Genomic DNA, 17,983 nt, shown 5'->3' on the forward strand with positions numbered 1-17,983 from the left:
TTGCTGTTTTATCATTTTGAGGAGTTTAATCTTTTTTTGCGGTTGATGAGACTGTTGAGACTTGAAATCCCATACCACACTCAAAACCTCTAAGCTATCTGCTCACACACATAAACACAACCACATGGAGCATGAAAACTTGGGTCAATCCTATCTAATCCAGTGTTTGTACTGTATAGTCCCAGTCCAAAGTCCCACTTATCACCACGAACTGAACTATGACCCTTTTATACAGTAATATTAAACTATATGACATTTTTTCACCAAAAACAATAATATGACACTTTTTCCACATCATAAAATACTATTACTTTTTTCTTGGCATACTATAATATGAAACTTCTTTTTCAACTCATATATACTATATTTCATATACTATTATATTACGCGTTTTCATATCATACTATACTATGACATTTTTTCACATCACATACGCTTTCATATACTGTATTATACTATCACACTTTTTCATTACATACTATACTACGCCACGTTTATTTCACATGCTATCTTACAGTATGAGTTTTTTCACCACTATGACACTTTTTTTAACCACATATAATAATATGAGGCTTTTTCACCACGTACTATACTATGACATTTTACATAGGAGTGCTACACCTGCAAACCCTGATCAACCTCTAATGATTTTCTCTTATTTTCATTTGTTTTGATGTTGAACAAGTGAAAAAGAAATTTTCATGAAACGATAATAAGCAAAAAAAACATATATACATTATTTATATAGGACTACAAACAAAACATTGTATATATAGTAGAAATTCCCATAAAAAACAAATGTTTTACTAGAAGCAGAACAAACTAAAACATTCTATATTTCTTTATGCTATACACAACATAACTGTAATTCTATACTCCGGAATACATCTCAGGACATAGAGTGGATGTGAAACCCGGGTTTGGAAAACAAGCCACTTTCTCCTCCATCAAAGTGGAGAGATTTAGGAATGTGGCCTCAGACTTGGCACAAATCTGGAGGAGAGTCACGAAGCTGAATGTGGGCAATAAACAAGGAGTCACAAAATGTACACTTCACATGCAACGCAGTTGGTGATTCACTTAAGCGTCTGGCTCGGATCTGGCTCCCTCGGCCTTGGTCACATATGGCACGAGTTCCTCCCACAGCAGAGCACAGGCAAACACAAATGAGGCCGAATGCAGGTTATCAATATACAGCAATTCTCACAAATGACACCATGCAGGGAGAATCCGAATACACCACTCTCACCGCCAACTTCATTTGAGACAATGGAAACCTTTTGGTCTCCCCTCCCTTTTGTGCAGTCAGAATGCTGCTCCCTCCTTACGTCAGCCCTGTTCCCCTATTAAAACAATATACCAAAGACGTAGTGAGCAGCCCATTAACCACTGGCGGAATTAACGTTGAGCCACAGCCAGGATTCAACAGCAGAGGACGCGCTCCAGTTCACAGCAGGTCCTCGTGACCACCAGCGTTGTCAGACACAAACGTTAACATGGCGACGTACAGTATATCCTTAATCTCTCAATTGGATGACGTCCATCAAACAATTACAAGCTTGTGTCTGGGACGGGAGGGGCCCGACAGAGATTACATGATTACTTAGAGGAGACAAGCGCTCGAAGTATCAGAAATGCCGGGCAGCAACGCTGACATGAGGAGGGAGCGGCAGCGGATTCTCACATCACGGTTTCCCCAAACAAATCACAGGCCAAAGGGAAACGCATCGCGAATGCCACGTTTCCCACGTTGATGCAACTTATTCAATTAATTATGCACTAATGGAAACGTATCCACATTTTCTAGACAAATATTCAGGTTCTTATAACAAATTAAGCTGAAGGAATGGAACAGGGATGATTTCCAAATCCAAGCCACAGAATAATTACATGAATTATTTCCTCATGCAGTTTTTATTCTAGTTCTAATTCTGTTGAATCTCATTTTTAAATAAATTGCACCTGTTGAATGTAATGGAAAGAACATTGGCAGTGCCAGCTTGTTTCATATTCATTATGTGAGATCAATAACTGATTAGTGACAATAATAAGATCACATTCACGCTCATATAACAGATATAGTGTGTTCTTAAGAGGGTTGTATTTTTCTCTTTCAACTTCTACTCGGGTTTTGAGGTACAGGTGGGTTCCATTAGCTCATGAGTTATAGTAACATCTTCTGAAATCACAAGCATTAGTGTTGTAGCCATTGAAATATTTCAGGCACATACCTGAAAGGCCTGAAAGATTCATGTAGTGTTTATGATGGACTTAGCAGGCGTCTGGCCTCTGGGTTGAAAGAACCGTCCTGAAACAAAGGAAGACGGAGAACGACCTGACCCATCTCTGGAGTGTGAAATCACTCCCAGGTCACATGTGTTTCTGTTCATCCTCTTCACCTTGAGGCTTCAGAAGACGGAGCAGATAGCACGCAACGGCGCAGCGGACCCGCGAAAGGCCACCGATGCCGACCGAGTCCTGCTCTAGGAGCCCAGTTGCAGATTAATGATTTGTGCTCTGACAGAAAGCCCGTGCATGATCACAGCATGCTGTTGCTCGGGGACCGGACAGGCATGTGGTTTATTATTCTGAATCTGGAGGATATTTCATGGGAATATTCCCCGCTAGTCACAAAGCTTTCACGCTATTTTTGACAGCTTCGCAGCAGCGAGCCGAGCGGTGACCTCTCCGGCCTGAGTCGGGTTCCACAGGTAGGCCTGTGTGTGCGCATTGCAAAATAATAATTGTGTCACATTGATTAAACATTCTATAATAGAGCAGTAATAGGCCAGTAATAGACAGTAGACAGTTCACAGGCCAAACGTCATGCACTGAAAACTTGGTCAGGTTTTTCTGCGATGAGGAGCTTGAAACTCTCCAGACAAGTTCTGTTGTCACTGCACAGATAAACGGCTTCCTCTTTTCAAAGGTCCACTCCTCATTTGGATAAGCAGCTTTATCAGCACAACACTCGAGGAACTATTCCCTCATTAATGTTATGGCAGGCGTTGAAGCGGGGACATCCTTGTTTGCGCCCAAGGCAGTTTTGAGCGAACCTTTGCTCAAGCGTCACTAATGTTGAGCCGCTCGCTCGAATTTTTTTAGCCGTTGAGGAAAATGACAAAACACAGTCACATTGTGATGAATAATGAAAGAGGTTTCAAAGGAATGCGGCTTTGGTGGTTTATGTCAGGATTACAAAGGCCCATGCACATGCAGATTTACATTTTCCATATTAAAATATCCTTTTGAATTTTCATTCCCACAGCAGACGGACCAGAAATGTCAAAATGCAGAGACATCCACTGTTCTTCCAGATGCTAAATCCATTCTTCTTATTCTGCAGAATTAGTGCAACTTATATCCTGTAAAACGTTTTAATGGCTAAAAACATAAAATATTTAATTAAGTGAGGACTGGAGCTTTACCTTTTTAAAAGCATCTATGATTAGGTCCCCTGCTGCTTTCAATTACCCTACAGTAACACAGCATATGGTTGTACTTAAATACATGTATATGTTATATATAAGTGTCTGGAGGAAAAATTGTCTGGCTCTAAACATGTTTTTGTAACAAATTTGACTCAAATGTCACAAAAGCGTCTTTAAGCACAGAAGATGCAAAATGCAGAACTCATCATAAACAAACACAGGAGCGCAGCTTGAATCTCTCAGCAGAACCAGCGTCATCGTCCAGTCATCACAGCTCATGTGCTCTGGGGCTCCGGCCATAGAAGATCACACGAGCAGCATTTCACGGAGGCATTTGTGCGGTTTGGACGCGCAACACTGGTAAAGCGACTCTGAATTGATCGCGCTCGTCGCTGGCAGGAACCTTGGGAAAGCGACGCCGCACATAAACAGCTGAGACATGAAGATCAGTGACGATAAGCATCTCGCTGCTCCCGCTCACACCGACTCCCCGGCGTTCTGATCAGATCCGATAGAAAGGCTCTTCTGGCTCCCGCGGCAGCGTCTGGATGCCTGTCTGATGACAGGAGCGTGACTAACGGGGGCTAATGCAGAGGGACGCTTGATCCGAGGACGAGACCCCGTCTGTGATATGACGCAGTGACTGCTTTCAGACAGTCTGGCCTCGTTCGGCCTCGCGTTTGCTACGTGAGCTGGAGCCACTCGCTGCTCGCCGTCTCTCAGCTGACCGGCCCCGCATCCACCCGTCGCCGCCGCGTCCTCAGCCTGCGCTCCTCGCCGTTGTTAGACAGGAAGATGAATGCGCCGGCGATGGTCAGCGTCACTATTAATGAACAGCGACATCGTTGCGTGGTCTCCATAACAGGCCTCGAGCTCCGCACGAAACCGGTCCAGATGTCTGTTTGATTAAAGGCTTAGATGAGTTTGGGAACGAGGGGAGGGAGGCGCAGCACAGGTCAACCTGCTTTATGAACACTTTTTTTTTGTTTGTTCCTCATTGTAAAGTCTAAACAATCTCCTTGTTTCCTTTAATCTGCTTCCAGTCATTCGATCGGAACAGATTTGCCCAGTAACACTGCTAAAACAATCTGCAGTGTAAAGACTGGGATGAATCCGGGAGGTTAAAGCTGGACGTGTGCTGTGAGAAGAGTAATGGAACCTGATTTCGGGCTGCTTCACTCTCTCTAAGCGTCATGTCAGCAGTCTGCATCGTGAGGTGCAGAGGCCTTGAAAGCCTCAGCGAGACACATGCAGTCATCTGGCAGCGCCCCCGGGGACTTACCTCCAGGCCTGAAAAGAGGGATTTAGGTAAACTCCAAAATAAAAGCAAAACACGAAAACAAACCGGCCACAGATGAGGATAAACAAAGTCTACCTCGGTTTTTCCCCTCTCTCTCCAACCAGCGTTTGACCTCCGCTGGCTGCGAGGAGACGCCGGCAGTTTGGACCGACTGCAACCTGAACTGCCACATAAAATGACTCACCTGACACTGGCTGGGCGTGAGCGTCCGCCGCTCACATTTTCCCCCACCGCCAGCCTTTATGAGACCAGGCCAGGGCTGAAACTGAAGCACGAACCCACCCAGCGCTTTCTGGCCCACTTGTTTTCTTTAGCCTATATGTTGCTGATGCAGGATGGACAGAGGCCTGAAAGCTGAGAAATCAGCAAGTCGCTTTGTTTGCTTTATTCGCTCTAATGGCAGACGCCATGTTTATCATGTTACTATGGACGAACGCTGGGGCTCCAAATTAAATAGCATAAAAATCACCTCGAGAAGACATGTAACACAGCATCATCGCTCAAAGCAGTGGAATCAGACATCTTAAATATGAGATCAGGGGGAACGTCTGCTTTCCAAACACAGACACATCTCCTTCCTCCGTGGTCCGAGGAGACGTGTAAAACGGCCCCGCGGCCTCAGGACGTCTGTCCCCTCTTTGAAGTTTATGGAGCTACCATATGCATTTGTTTTCCCCTCCGGAGTAAATGATTGTGCTCCCTGTCCACTTATCATCCGCTCTTTCCACCGGCACCGAGTTATTTATCGAGACGTGACACCTCGCCGTCCAGAGAGTCTACTGGAACGGGCCTGATTCACGGAGGCAGACGACGGGACACAGGAAGGCCATTAAAAATCCTATCAGCGTCGTGTCACTGCGGCTGCACCACCAGGAGGAAACTGGATAGTTTTATGTCGAGGCTCGGTTTCGCTAATGGAGAATCCAGATCGACACTACTGCTATTTATTCAGAAACATCCTCCGTAGGTTAAAAAAGTAATGATTTTGACTGATAGAGCATCACTGTAGAGAAACAAAGGGTCAAAGGCCACAGATATTAACAGGACCCTGATGTGAGGGCGTTAAATGACAGACGTAATACAGTCAACGTTACTAAAACGATTACAGACACGCACAAATGGCCTTGACATATACACACGGGAACATCCTGACTGCTGCAGATGCCTGAGCTCAAATGGCATCAGTGTGAGCTCGAAAAACATCCAGCATGCAATGTTTATGAAACCCAATCCTACGGAGCCCCGAAACTTCAGCTCAGTGATAAATTTCCTCTTTGGATGGTTTCAATCGTGCAGCGCACTTAGATCCACGCTCTAAGTGCTTTGAAGGCTGAAGGTGGACTTATGGCTCTCCCTCGCCTCCCTTCAATTTACTGATACATACCAGGTGTTACGCTCTCCATGAGATAATGGAAGGGAGAGAGAGAGAGAGAAACACTCACATGTGCAGAGTTTGACTTTTACAGTATTGTGCTGTTGTGTGGCACAAATGAACTCTGGAATGGGCCTGTTGCATCCCATGTGGCCCTCAGATGTTTCTGCTATTACTAACAGCTATGACAATTTATTATGGTGGCGTTCCAAGACACAGAACCAAGCGATGAGGCAACGAGGCTATGGCCGATCACGCACGCTGGGCTGCCACATGAAAGGACGCCGCGCATAGATAATCAAACGATAAGAGGAAAGGCATGAGGGGCCTCGTCCCGTCGGGTCCGGCGCCGATGGGAGTCAGAGGGTGGTCGGCATCGCACGCTTCACAGAGGAATGCGTGGAAAGTGTGGGGCGAAGCGGCGGCGGTGGCTGTTTTGAATTTATCACAGGGATGCACTCATCGCTGTCACGGCGAGGAGCGAAGGGGGGGGGGGCGCGGGTGAATTTACTTGTCATCAGAGCGCGCGCGAGCACATGTGGCCGAGACCAGCGAGCTGCACTAGACGATCACTAACCCGGAGGTGACGCTGAAGCCAAGCCATCCAGCACCAGATGTGCACGTCCGCGGCAGCCATTTAAATAAATCCCCAGAAATATGCCTCCTCAAGCAGCGAGGAGAATAATAGCAACATTATTAGCTGCGCCCGGTCAGGAGCCAGTGTAAGAACATGTCAGCATGCCTCGTTTTCATAATCAGATTACGCATGTACAGTACAAGCTTACTCCATGTGTGGTCTCCACCCAAATCCTCCTAATTACAGGATAACACCTGTGGGATGTCGGAGCATTATATTATTAAGGCCCAGCTGATTGACATTTACATTACATGCTTGGACTTTATGGGATTTGGTTCCTGTGTGTGGACTCAGGCAGCTCCTGTTAATACAGTAGCTGCGTTTTAATGGGAACCGGGAGCAAGCGCTGAACCCAGACTGGAGCTAGAAGATAACCGGCCCTTCTCCCGTTTTACAGGCATCACACCGATATGCACCCCCCCCCCCGGCTAAATCGAACTGGTTCTAATTAGAGGGAAGCGAGTGCAGGGAGGTCTGAGGAAACGCAGCCACGGAAGGTGTGAAAGATGAGGACAGATGTTGTGTTGTCTCTGGCGGTGAGGTCACTTTGATGGCTTTGACCTCATCTGCACAAGTCAGCGGGACTCTCGCAGCCAACAGATCATAAATATATGCCTGGGATTGGGAGGCAGACATTACCAGCATAGCGCCACATGACCTAATGATTTGGCACGCCGCGGATGGCGTCGTGCGCTCTGCTGTGCCCATACTACCATTCATTCATGCAGCAAAACAGGTTTACTGTTCTGTTCTGCTGGAGAATTTATGAATATGTGACAAGCAAATAAAAAAAATACAAATTGTGTGTAGAGAAGTGTTTTTCCCTTTTGTGCCAATTTGTGGGTGACACTATGTGCGATGCCCTTGACCTGATAGTTGCGTAGCGCAGGACTGCAAACAGGCTAATTGACCACTTTGGGCTCATTATAACAATTAGCACCGGTCCGACCGTGACCCCTAATTGTGTTTTTCACAAATTACGCAAGTCAATAAGCAGATCGCAGGGGTAGAGCGCCCCCTGCTGGCAGGAATGCATACAGCACGGTCACCATTCATCACCGACTGCAGCTTCTTGGAGTTTGGAGGTCTTCAGAGCGCGATGATGTTTGTGGACCAGAGGAGAGGACGGATGACGCTCGGAGCTGCGCCGGGCCTCTTCCCTGTTGTTTTGTAATGACTGTATCAGCGATCACGTCCCCAAACAGGCAATTCCAGTTGTGGAGCCACATAGAGGATTTATGAGAACCAGATGGGCTGCGCTCCCTTACAAGCTCGGCCCGACTCAAAAAACACAGGGCTGGCTTCTCCCAGGCCTGCTCTGAGGGGAACGGAGAGCGGCTGGTCCACCCATTTCCTTTCCTTGCCCTTCCCAGGCATGTCAGAGAGGAGCCAAGCCAAAAAAAATCAGACCTGCAGTGGCTTTTGGACAGGCCAGGACTCGAACAGTGTGGTAATTACGGATGGCAAGAGGGAAGGTGTGCGGTGGAGAGGAGGGGGGGCCGCCAGGCGGAATCATCCCCGGCCAAAGGGCTTTAAACAAAACCCACAAAGGAACTGGAGGAAAAATAAACAAACATGTTGCTAAAAAGCTCGGACACTGTTTTTTCTCGCCGCTAATGTGACTGTCACAGCACCAGCAGCGGAGCTCAAAGCTCCTCGTGCTCTGCTTGGAGATGATGGGAGCGATGAAGATGCTAATCTGAACCCGTCCTCGGCACCGGGCGGCCGTCTCCCACCCACCCTTTAAAGACCTTCAATTATTGCCAGTGGCAATTTGCACTTGTCCTTGCGACTCATTTGCTGCTGCCAGCCACCTGTTTCTCATTGGTCTGACATACCTCTGGTATTCATCCCCACGGCTCCCTGGCCCAGACCTGGCTGGCAGGAGTTCAGCTTGTAGTAGTTTGGATTGGACCTCTTGCACTGAGCAAGAAAGAAACAATACCTGCTGATTTTTTTTTCTTTTTTTTGTGTGTGTGAAGCATATGATGAATATGGCCTGTCTGTCTCTATGGCAGCATAACATATGTTGGCATCTTGATATATAAATATAAGAAGGTAAATGAAATAAACAAATAAATCAAGCTTCTACTGTTTATTGACTGATAAAGATCTTCTGGCCAGAATCATTAGATTTTTAGACAGCACCCTCCGCAAACCAGCCTTCTTCTTTAGAAGTGATTTGTAATGACTGTGGAAGCCAAACTCTGTCATTGTTTTCCCAGTTAAAGCTTCAGATCAGACAGAGTTTTTTTTTTTTACGGTTGTGGAAAAATCAATTTTATTTGAATTGGAAAACCTGATTTTTTTTTATAAATATTCACTTGGCTTAAAGTTCTGAATGTGAATTTGATTTGGACTTGAGGACAAAACAAAAGTACTGATAGGACATACGAGTTTATTAATATTTACAGGTTGGTGATCGTCTTGTTGTGAGCAGATTCTAACCATGCGCATATTCTGAAGGATTAAGTTCATCAAATGTTCCTGCATCTGATCGTCCACTTAATTATTTTACTAATTATGACCTTATAAAAAAATTATGTGTAAGTATGCTTTACAGAAGGTGGCCTAGTTAACAGGGGGTTACTACTTGCAACTACCAAATTCTTTAAAATGAGAAAAATGCATTATTGAAACTTTATATGAACTTGTCATAATAACTTAAGACACAACTCTCTCATTCTCTCTCTCTCTCTCAAAAAGACTCAAATTACTTTTTGTGTCATAACTTTCTCCCCAGAGACATCAACTCAAGTGTAAAATAAATGATTGCCTGATCATTTAGTGTTTTGCGTCTAAAACGTGTTAAAGGGTTTAATGGGGCTGTGTCTGCATTTTAATAAATAAAATCCCAAATTGGACCAGACGTTTTAAGTTTTCTTTTTTTCATTAATTGTCAAAACACATTCATTCGTAGACTTGTTCCACTCGTGACCGGTGCAATCTTTGAGCGTACAGCATGAATCTTGAACATTCAGTCACATTTAATGGAGCTGGACTCATGTGCGAGACACCAACGCTCAGTTCTCCCATTCTCCCACAGGTTCCGTTTGACATGTTCACATGAATCACAAACGATATTAAGCGTTGCAGAAGATGAATCTGCGGGGTGATTCATCGTCTCCGATTTTGGGTGCAAAGCTTTGCCAGACTTTATTTGCTCATTAAGAGCCTTGCTTATGATCCTTCACAGGGACCAGAAACAATTTCAAAGCTATTTCCAAGCAGGTGGAGAAACTTATGAGCATGGGTGGATTTCCTGCGGAGAAGCATAAAATAGAGCAGAAAGCTGGAAAAGCAGCACAGCCCTATTATTGTAGGAGGAGCTGGCACTTTACTCCTGTTTGTAGTAAAGCAGTGGAATAATATAACATTACACAACTTTGTTTTGGGTGGCCTTGCATATCCCTCCAAGAAAATATAAACAGCCGCTGTTCAGGCGATGCCAAAATATAATTCACGGCGAAGGTTTTTTCCTTGCAGCTGCCGTAGTTTGCCATGACAAGTCCGTGTCTCAGAAGGATCGCGGCGGAGAAACACTGGCCACAGGTACAGATGATTTACCTAACGAGCTGCTGGAAGCGACAGGCGCTTGTGTCGCCCCGCACAAATGGAGGAAACAGGTAACTATCGAGGCCAAACTCAAATGTTTTTAGTATATAAGTATATAAAGACATGCAATAAGGAGAAAACCCCCAAAAAGTTTTTGTGTACAACTTTTTTAAAGGCTGAAAGCCCGAATGAGATCAGCATTTGCTCTTTAAACACACTCTGGTGAGCTGCATGGCAGCCTATTAGCTAGTAAAACCGGGCCAAGGAGGGTATTTGCCTGCGATATGTCACGAAGGCTGGAAGAACATCAGTCTACCACCAAAGTACAGCTGTCAGCCTAAAAATAGGCTGGCACCTCCTCACTTCCTCGTGGAGTCACAAGTCTGACTTCTCCTTCCTAATAAAGTTTCAATTTCTCCATGGTAGTATGTGATTATGGTGACTCAAGGTTTAACAGAGGTGTGAAAAAATGTATGTGTGAATATGTTTTGCTGCCGCTGCCAGTATTTAATGTAACGACACACAAATAATTGGCCGCTCCCCGACTAAAGCTACTGTAAAGCGTCTTACTTTCTTGTGAAGCCTGGCACCGGCGCTCCCGTTAAAGCAGCCCGGCCGCTTGATGTGGTCGGTCGTTTCCTGCGAGCTGGCCCCGCTGCAGCAGGAGAGTTCAAGGAGTGTGGGAAAAAGCAGTGCGAGCGAGCTGGGAGGAAGCGTGTATTTATCTCTGCTGGTGGGGCATCGCTCCCGCTTTGATCTGCCCGCGGCCCGGCTCCTGGACGGCCTCGCTGCCAGCAGAGGCCGGGAGGTCAGTGTGTCAGACGCGCTGGGGGAGCACCTGTCCAAATAGGAGGCAGAAACACACAAATGGAGTGAAAGGCGAACAGAGTGGCTGCGTCTTCGAGGTTTAATGACCTAGACGGCGTTCGATCGCTCGGCAGCTCACGCGTCAGAGGACTCGAACCGACAGGACGGACTCTGTTCCGCATTAATGACTCGTGATTTACAGTAAATGATATGATATCATGGGGTTTGGTCTCCTTCGTAGCCATCCATCTTCCATCCATCTCCAAAACTTAGTCACTGAGCAAACACTCCACTATTTGTTCTTCTCCTTCAGCCAGGAGCGTCTGATTAAACGCTCCATTTTTCCATTGTCTGGAAAATTGTATATTTAATTAAAGCACAAGCTGCATGTCAACGCCTCCCCCAGTGCACAGAGTGAGACAATGCAGTTTTCCCCGTGTCTCCGATCTGCAGGCGACTTACGCTTCCGCGTAGTGGCTGTGGATTCATCGTCAACCGGCACCCGCGGCTGCTGACCACCTCCTCATGCAAATACAGCGGCCGAGGTGCCGCCCCGTTCTGTTCGCATGTGCAGGAAGTAGGTCAGCCAGAGTGCAAGTGGTTGTGAAGCGCAGATTAGCGTGCCCTGTGTCTATCGGGTGCTGACAGTTCACACAGGCCTTTTTTTCCACCGGCCCTGGGCGTATCAGCGCACCGCTTCCCTTCTCAGACGCCTCTATCTGCCGGCTTCAGGCTCGGAACGCCGCGGCGGGCGAGCGTGTCCTGAAGTGGAGTTAGAAGAACGAGAGCGGGGTGAGGATGGTGTGCAGGGTGCAATGGCTGCAATGAATGCAGTTCATCAGTCCGGGAGGTTACGTTTGTTTATGGCTACAACGAATCAGACAAGTCGGGCCTTGAACCAAAGTCATACATACATACATACAACAAGAAGCCCTGTGGAGTTTATTATATTATAGTATAGTATAGTATAGTATAGTATAGTATAGTATAGTATAGTATAGTATAGTATATAGTGAATTTCATTTAATTGCACAAACTGAATGGAACTGAATGGAATGCACTTCATCTTTCGTGATATTGATGAAAGTTTGTTGCATCCATCACTAAAATGTGACATTTCTATTCATTGACTCATCTTTGGCAAAGAGTTAAGGTCAGAATGACATGTCATAAACCCCCTGGGTTCAGCATCCGGTGTCTGTATCCGAGTCGCTCCGGAAGCCCGGCCTGTGTCTTCACCTCCGAGTGTCTCGTTAGTCTTCACTTCCTCCATTAGGGAACCCAGCTCTTTGATTAGCTTTATTAACGATGCTCCATCTGTCTCTGTCGCATCACTTAAGGTCCTGGTGATACTGCGGGTCATTAAAACAGCTCAAAGTGTGGGATCCCATCTGGAGAGTCTCACACAGAACGCACTGCGAGGCCCTGAGGCCGCTGAGGCTCCAGCAAACTTTCAACAGTTGCCTCCACCAGGTCCCCGTGTCGTGGAAACGGGGGCTTATAGAGACAGAGAGTCTGTGCATTGTAATTCTCCATACGGACGGCTCGCTGAGCGCACAGGAAAAAGTGCTCATATTATTTGGAAAGCCGTTGAAGCGGAGACACAATGAAAATTCAGAGTGGCTGTCGAGGACAAAGGCAGCCGTTCGATTTCATTACAGAGACGTGAGCTCTTCATCTGAGCAGCTGAATTCCCAAAGCATGATACCGTTTTAGAGGCTCCTCCAGCTTGTAATCATTTACACGTCGGACGCTGCAAATCATATTTAAAAAAAAAAAAAAAAAGAACAGGACAGAAAGAATCCCAGTTGTTACTGATTAGCATAAATAAATGAGAAGTAAATGTTAGCAATACGAGCTCAGTAATGACAGTGATGGAGGGCTGCAGAATTTCCACTTGCAGTCACGCACGCTAATGTCATCACTCGCGGGGAATTCAACCCCCCTGCAGATTAACAATCGCCGAGAGCTCCGCGGCGCAGGTTCAGGCCCCTGACGTCACGCGCGGCGGGCTTTTATGGAGAATGGCGAGGGCGTGGCGCCCCCGAGCCCCGGGGGCCATTAAACTGTCACCACCCCGTTCGTGCGGCGGGGCCACAGAGGCTCTCGCTCGTCCCCTGCAGCTCCGCAGCGCTGGCACCGGTGAGACCGGAGGTCGGCTCAGCTGCGCGCGCAGGCGGGCGGTCGAAGGGGTCGCGCTGGCGGCTACTGTGGAGCTGCAGCGAGCACGTGCACCACAACACAGGCATCTGTTACACAGTTGCCATGGCAGCAAGTGTTTTACAGCGAACTCAAATCACGGGCTCCACTTTCCTCTTATTACCCTCTCGCTTTAAGAGCGGAGCGTCGTTAACTACACGTAACAAGCCTTTAATTTCGTCACGCGGGAGGAAATGATACGCTGGCGACGTCTCCCCGTCGTCTGATGACAGGATGATATTCTTAATTATCATGCGCTTACAGGAAATCAATCTGCTGGATCGCAGTAGCATTAAACACGTGGCCCGCTCCGTGTTTGGCTGCTGCGCCAAGTTTACCTCCGCACGGCGGCGGCAGGCGGAGACACAGGAGCACCACCTTGTGTTGTGGCACAGTCAGAGGTTGAAAGGAAACCAAAATCCAAGGAGAGGGAGAGAACAGGGGCCCAGACGCGCACCACACAATCAGCCGTGCGTAGTTTTTCAGGCAACGGTTGCTCTGGAGGGCTTCAGATGCGGAGGATGACGCCGCCGGGCGCTGTGAGGGCATCCCCTTGGCCCTTGCGTCCCGCGCACGGAGAGGAGTGGAGCGGCTTGTGTTGGCTTCGCCTTCGGCCCAACGCAGCCAGACGTTGAGTGGTTCTGGCGTAATTAGAACCCGCTGCAGATGTCTGAGGTATTAGCTCACTGCGAGGAGCCCGGCTTCCCCAGCTAGCAGCCCCAGCTAGCAGCCCCAGCTGGACTGACGCGGGGGCTGCCGCTCTGCTGATCGATGGGGAGATCCCTGCACTTGGTGCTGGTTCTGGCGCTGTACATGGGCCGAACCGGGCCGCTGCGTATGGGGACGAGCAGCTCGGCTTTAAGAGGCTTGTCCAAAGGAAACAGATATGAGGGCATGGCTCCCATCTTGTGATGGATGACGGACTGCAATGATCCAAAACCAGAAATAAAACCAGCTTCATCATCACTAGTACTCGAGGTACTACTGTAAGTACTGCAACGTAAACAGCGCAGAGGCCGCTTGCTGTCACGCCGCAGTTGCTAACGCGTCTGTGCGCGACTCGAAACCAAACGATGTCGCAGAGGTCTCGTAACTGCCTGAATCTAAACTTCAGGTCATTCCTCTGCTGCTCGACCAATTACCCGCGCACACAGCGCTGCAGAGTCTCGGCCAGACGCTTTTCACTGGATCGTTCCAGGACCACCTCCTGTGGGTTTACATTGGAAATACAGCCCGTCATAGACTGACAGTTTTTCATTAGCCACCAATACACAGAGGGCGAGAGGGGTAATATTTCTAGATGCCAGTTTTAGTGCTGTTTGTGGCCGATGGAACTATTCCTGGTGGCTTTGCCTTGTTGCTGGAGCTATTTCCTCTGTTTTATCTTCTACCTAATGACACATGCCTCCTTGCACATCGGGAACACGTTTTAATAATTTCCATATCTCAGAGGAAACGTGTAATTGCTCCCTGATATTTTCTCAGGCATGCGAATGCTTTTCGTCAGACACATGGTGTCATTGACATCAGGCACATGTTTGTAGACGTTGTTTGGTGGGATGAGTCATGTCACGACTCGTCTGCGTGGTTGCTCCTTAACCCCTGGTCCCTGCACAGGAAAATGCTGGTTATTGTGCTTTTGTCATGGGAGGAATCGCCCTTGTGTCAAAGCGCAGACACACAGAAATGCAGCATTAATTACCACTTTGGCCCCAGCATCAAAGGTGTGTTTATGATTTTCAACCGCCTGGTCGAAGCTTGTGTCTGTATTTATGGCCGCTGTCATGGCTGCGCTTTGAAAGGCTGGCCAGTGACTGGACTGGAAGAGGCAGATTAATCAAGGGCCACCATTAATCTTCAACTTCACACAGAGCGGAGCAAGAAACTGTGCCAATAGGTTGGAAGCTTTTTGAGAGGTGACAATCCAGCCAATGCTTCATTGTTGTTGCATCGCCCCAAGTGGCCAAAATAAATCAGCAAGTGAAAATTTACATGGTTATAAAAGTCATAGTATGATTTATAGGTTATAATAAAGAAGGAAAAGTGATTTTTGTTATTTTATTTCTAGCATTATTCTTTTTCTGTATGAATTAGCTTTTGCATTGGATGATGTGAAGGAATCCTAGTAACTATTCATACAGTACCACATGTCTAGTGTGAAGCCAAATGCGCTGCTCCTCTAACATACTTGCAGCCTCTTTCCATTTTAAAAATGACCACACTCTGTTCCTATATAAAACCCCCAGACAGAGCGTGTCCGGTTTGATTTATGAAGAGGAAATCTTTGTGTCTCCTTGAGGGTGAGCCTGTAAACCCACCCACCCGCTCGGCCGTGGTGGCCTTGTGTAAGCCGCAGCGCGAGCCAAAATCACAGGAGGTCACCATCTCCAATAGTCACTTGCAAGTCTTGAATTACAGCCTGGTCACTATAGAGAAATATTCCCAGATGCCGTTTCAGTTTGAGGGGTGAAGCAGAAAAGAGATACTCGATCACTCGGAACACTCAAAGGAGGAAGGGCCGTCCTCTGCGCTCCTTAAGCACATAATGGAGTTAATCCCTGGATCATTGAGAAGGAAAGAGACGCTGGCTCCAAGTCAAGCCAGAAAGAGTAAACCTGATGCATAGCACTTATTTCAAATCATGTGCAAGACAATGGGAGAGTTATGAGGGAGTAATGTGCAAGCTGACAGATGGGGATAATAATAAAACCAGACAAAACCAGGTGTCACATTTGACCTGTCATTTACTGCTGCTCTGGTTCTCAGTACCCCTTCAAAAGGCTGGATACGTCCCATGAATTCACATAATCGATGGCGGTTATTACATCCCCAAGGAGAATGCAGTGTTTGGAGAGCAGGTGGGCTCATGTAACAACCATAACAACATCACATCACATGAGTCTGCAAAATGAAGAGATACAATAATGTTATTTGGCACCTGGAAAATGAGTAATGTCACTGCGCAGTGGGCATATTAAAGCAAACGATCATCCAGCAGGTTAACAGGGGTCTATAGCCGTGAAGGGAAATATTATCGCAAAGCAGTCCAAAGCATTTCTGTCAAGTCCACAACAAAGTCATTTTCCTAAGGATGGTCAGTTTATTGCTTATGTAAAGCTCTGACATCGTTGCTGCTCCGGTCATTAGAGAGACATGACGCAGTTGTGATTAGGTAGTTGGGTTAGGTATCACCTCAGTGAAATGTTCTCATGCGGTCACCGAGGCCGCGGCCGACACGGACTGAGCGTGCACCAAATCTCCTTCTCGTCCCGCATCCCTGAGGAAAACAAGCCGCGAGCAGAGCAGCGAACTCATAAACCCGAGCTCTAATGCACTGTGAAACGTTAGATCACTGGAAATCAACTTAGGGAACTTGACACTTGGGTGTGAGCAAGCGAGCGGGCCACCAAACTCCGGTTATTGGCCTTTTCATAAGAATGAACTAAGGCGAAGGGGGTGATAGGGAACCTTTTAAAGCGGATATTCGTGGCTGTTAGAAGTATTTACCAATGCATCCGTCAACTTCAGAGATCGAAGCTCGCCACTAATGACAGGACGCCCCAGTGACTTATAGATCTCAGAAACCCACAGAGGAGGAAAACAGGGTGGACAGTGACGCACTTTGTCGTATATATAGACACGGTGATTCCACCTCTCTCTCGCCAGAACGGAAAGAATGTCTTGATAGATCCGCCCCACACATGCGTACATACGTGCACAGAGGAAGACGGCTGCTTCCTACATGTCACATGTGCAGTGCAGTGGTCGCCACTTGCACAAAGGTACAGATGTTGGTACATTAGCAAATTGACTAACTTACACTGAGGGTTGTGGTGTAAGGGGTCAACTTGTGTCCCCGTCATCTGTTATTTACATCGGTGTCAGTATAATCTTTGGTTTCAAGTCGCTAGAATCAAAGCATCTGGTATTAAAGCTCTTTTTGCACTGTTCTCGTGATACAGTAAGTGTTTGGTTCAATCGTCCGTAAACGATAGCTGACTAATTAATAACGCCACGCCATGAAGTCAAAGCCCCAAAGACTCCAAACTACCGTGCAGCTTTATTGTTCCAGACAATGTCCACCATCGGATCCAGTCTGGAATTGTTTTTGGGGATGAGGCTCAGCTGCCTCTCAGAAGAAAAGAACGCAAATATTCAATGTTTCTGACTCTCAAAACATTGGTCTACCACAGGTGCAAGTTTTCCGTACCAATTAGCAAGTGCTCCACCCACAAATTTTCCATCAAAATAAACTGGGAGCACATAAAAAATTCACATTAAAATGGGAGTGATTGTCTTTGATATTCAATGCTATAATTGAAACCAGGCAGCAGAATTACAGGGCTGTGTTTTGACGGCTCCATGGTTTCCATCAGTAAAAAGGGGATTCCTGAGTGATATCCTGAGGAACACTAAATTTCCTTTTAGAGGAAAACCAAACAGGGTAACACGTCATTGTTTTGCACTGGCTTCATGGTCAATCGGCGTTACCATTTTTTCTGAACCTGTAATGGATACTGGGTCAAAGGTTCACACACTTTCTGTCTGCCACTCACACATTCTACACATACGTTCTGTAACAACCTCACATATGGCGGAGCTGTGTAAACATCTGGCAAGCTTTGTTTCAGCTTCCCAATAGCTCACCAGGCTATGCTCGTGCTGTGTGTACTCAATCTTCT

The 17,983-nt window shown here is 46.9% G+C and overlaps 1 protein-coding gene across 4 annotated transcripts in view; it reads right to left on the reverse strand.

Moving 5' to 3' along the window:
• The window catches only part of snap47 (synaptosome associated protein 47), a 27,644-nt gene continuing 9,661 nt past the window's right edge, over window positions 1–17,983 (reverse strand). Inside the window, exons 6-8 of one of the 4 annotated variants that reach the window (XR_008693027.1) lie at window positions 10,866–11,133; window positions 8,579–8,663; window positions 1–4,329 (exon numbers count right to left, since the gene is read on the reverse strand). The gene's annotated coding sequence lies outside the window, so the exon portion shown is untranslated. Of the gene's footprint in view, window positions 8,664–10,865; window positions 11,134–17,983 lie in introns of all 4 variants that reach the window. The other 3 variants (XR_008693025.1, XR_008693026.1, XR_008693024.1) reach the window with 3 other exon arrangements.

The sequence above is a fragment of the Betta splendens genome, chromosome 17, assembly GCF_900634795.4.
Source record: "Betta splendens chromosome 17, fBetSpl5.4, whole genome shotgun sequence".
NCBI classification, from domain to species: Eukaryota; Metazoa; Chordata; class Actinopteri; order Anabantiformes; family Osphronemidae; genus Betta; species Betta splendens.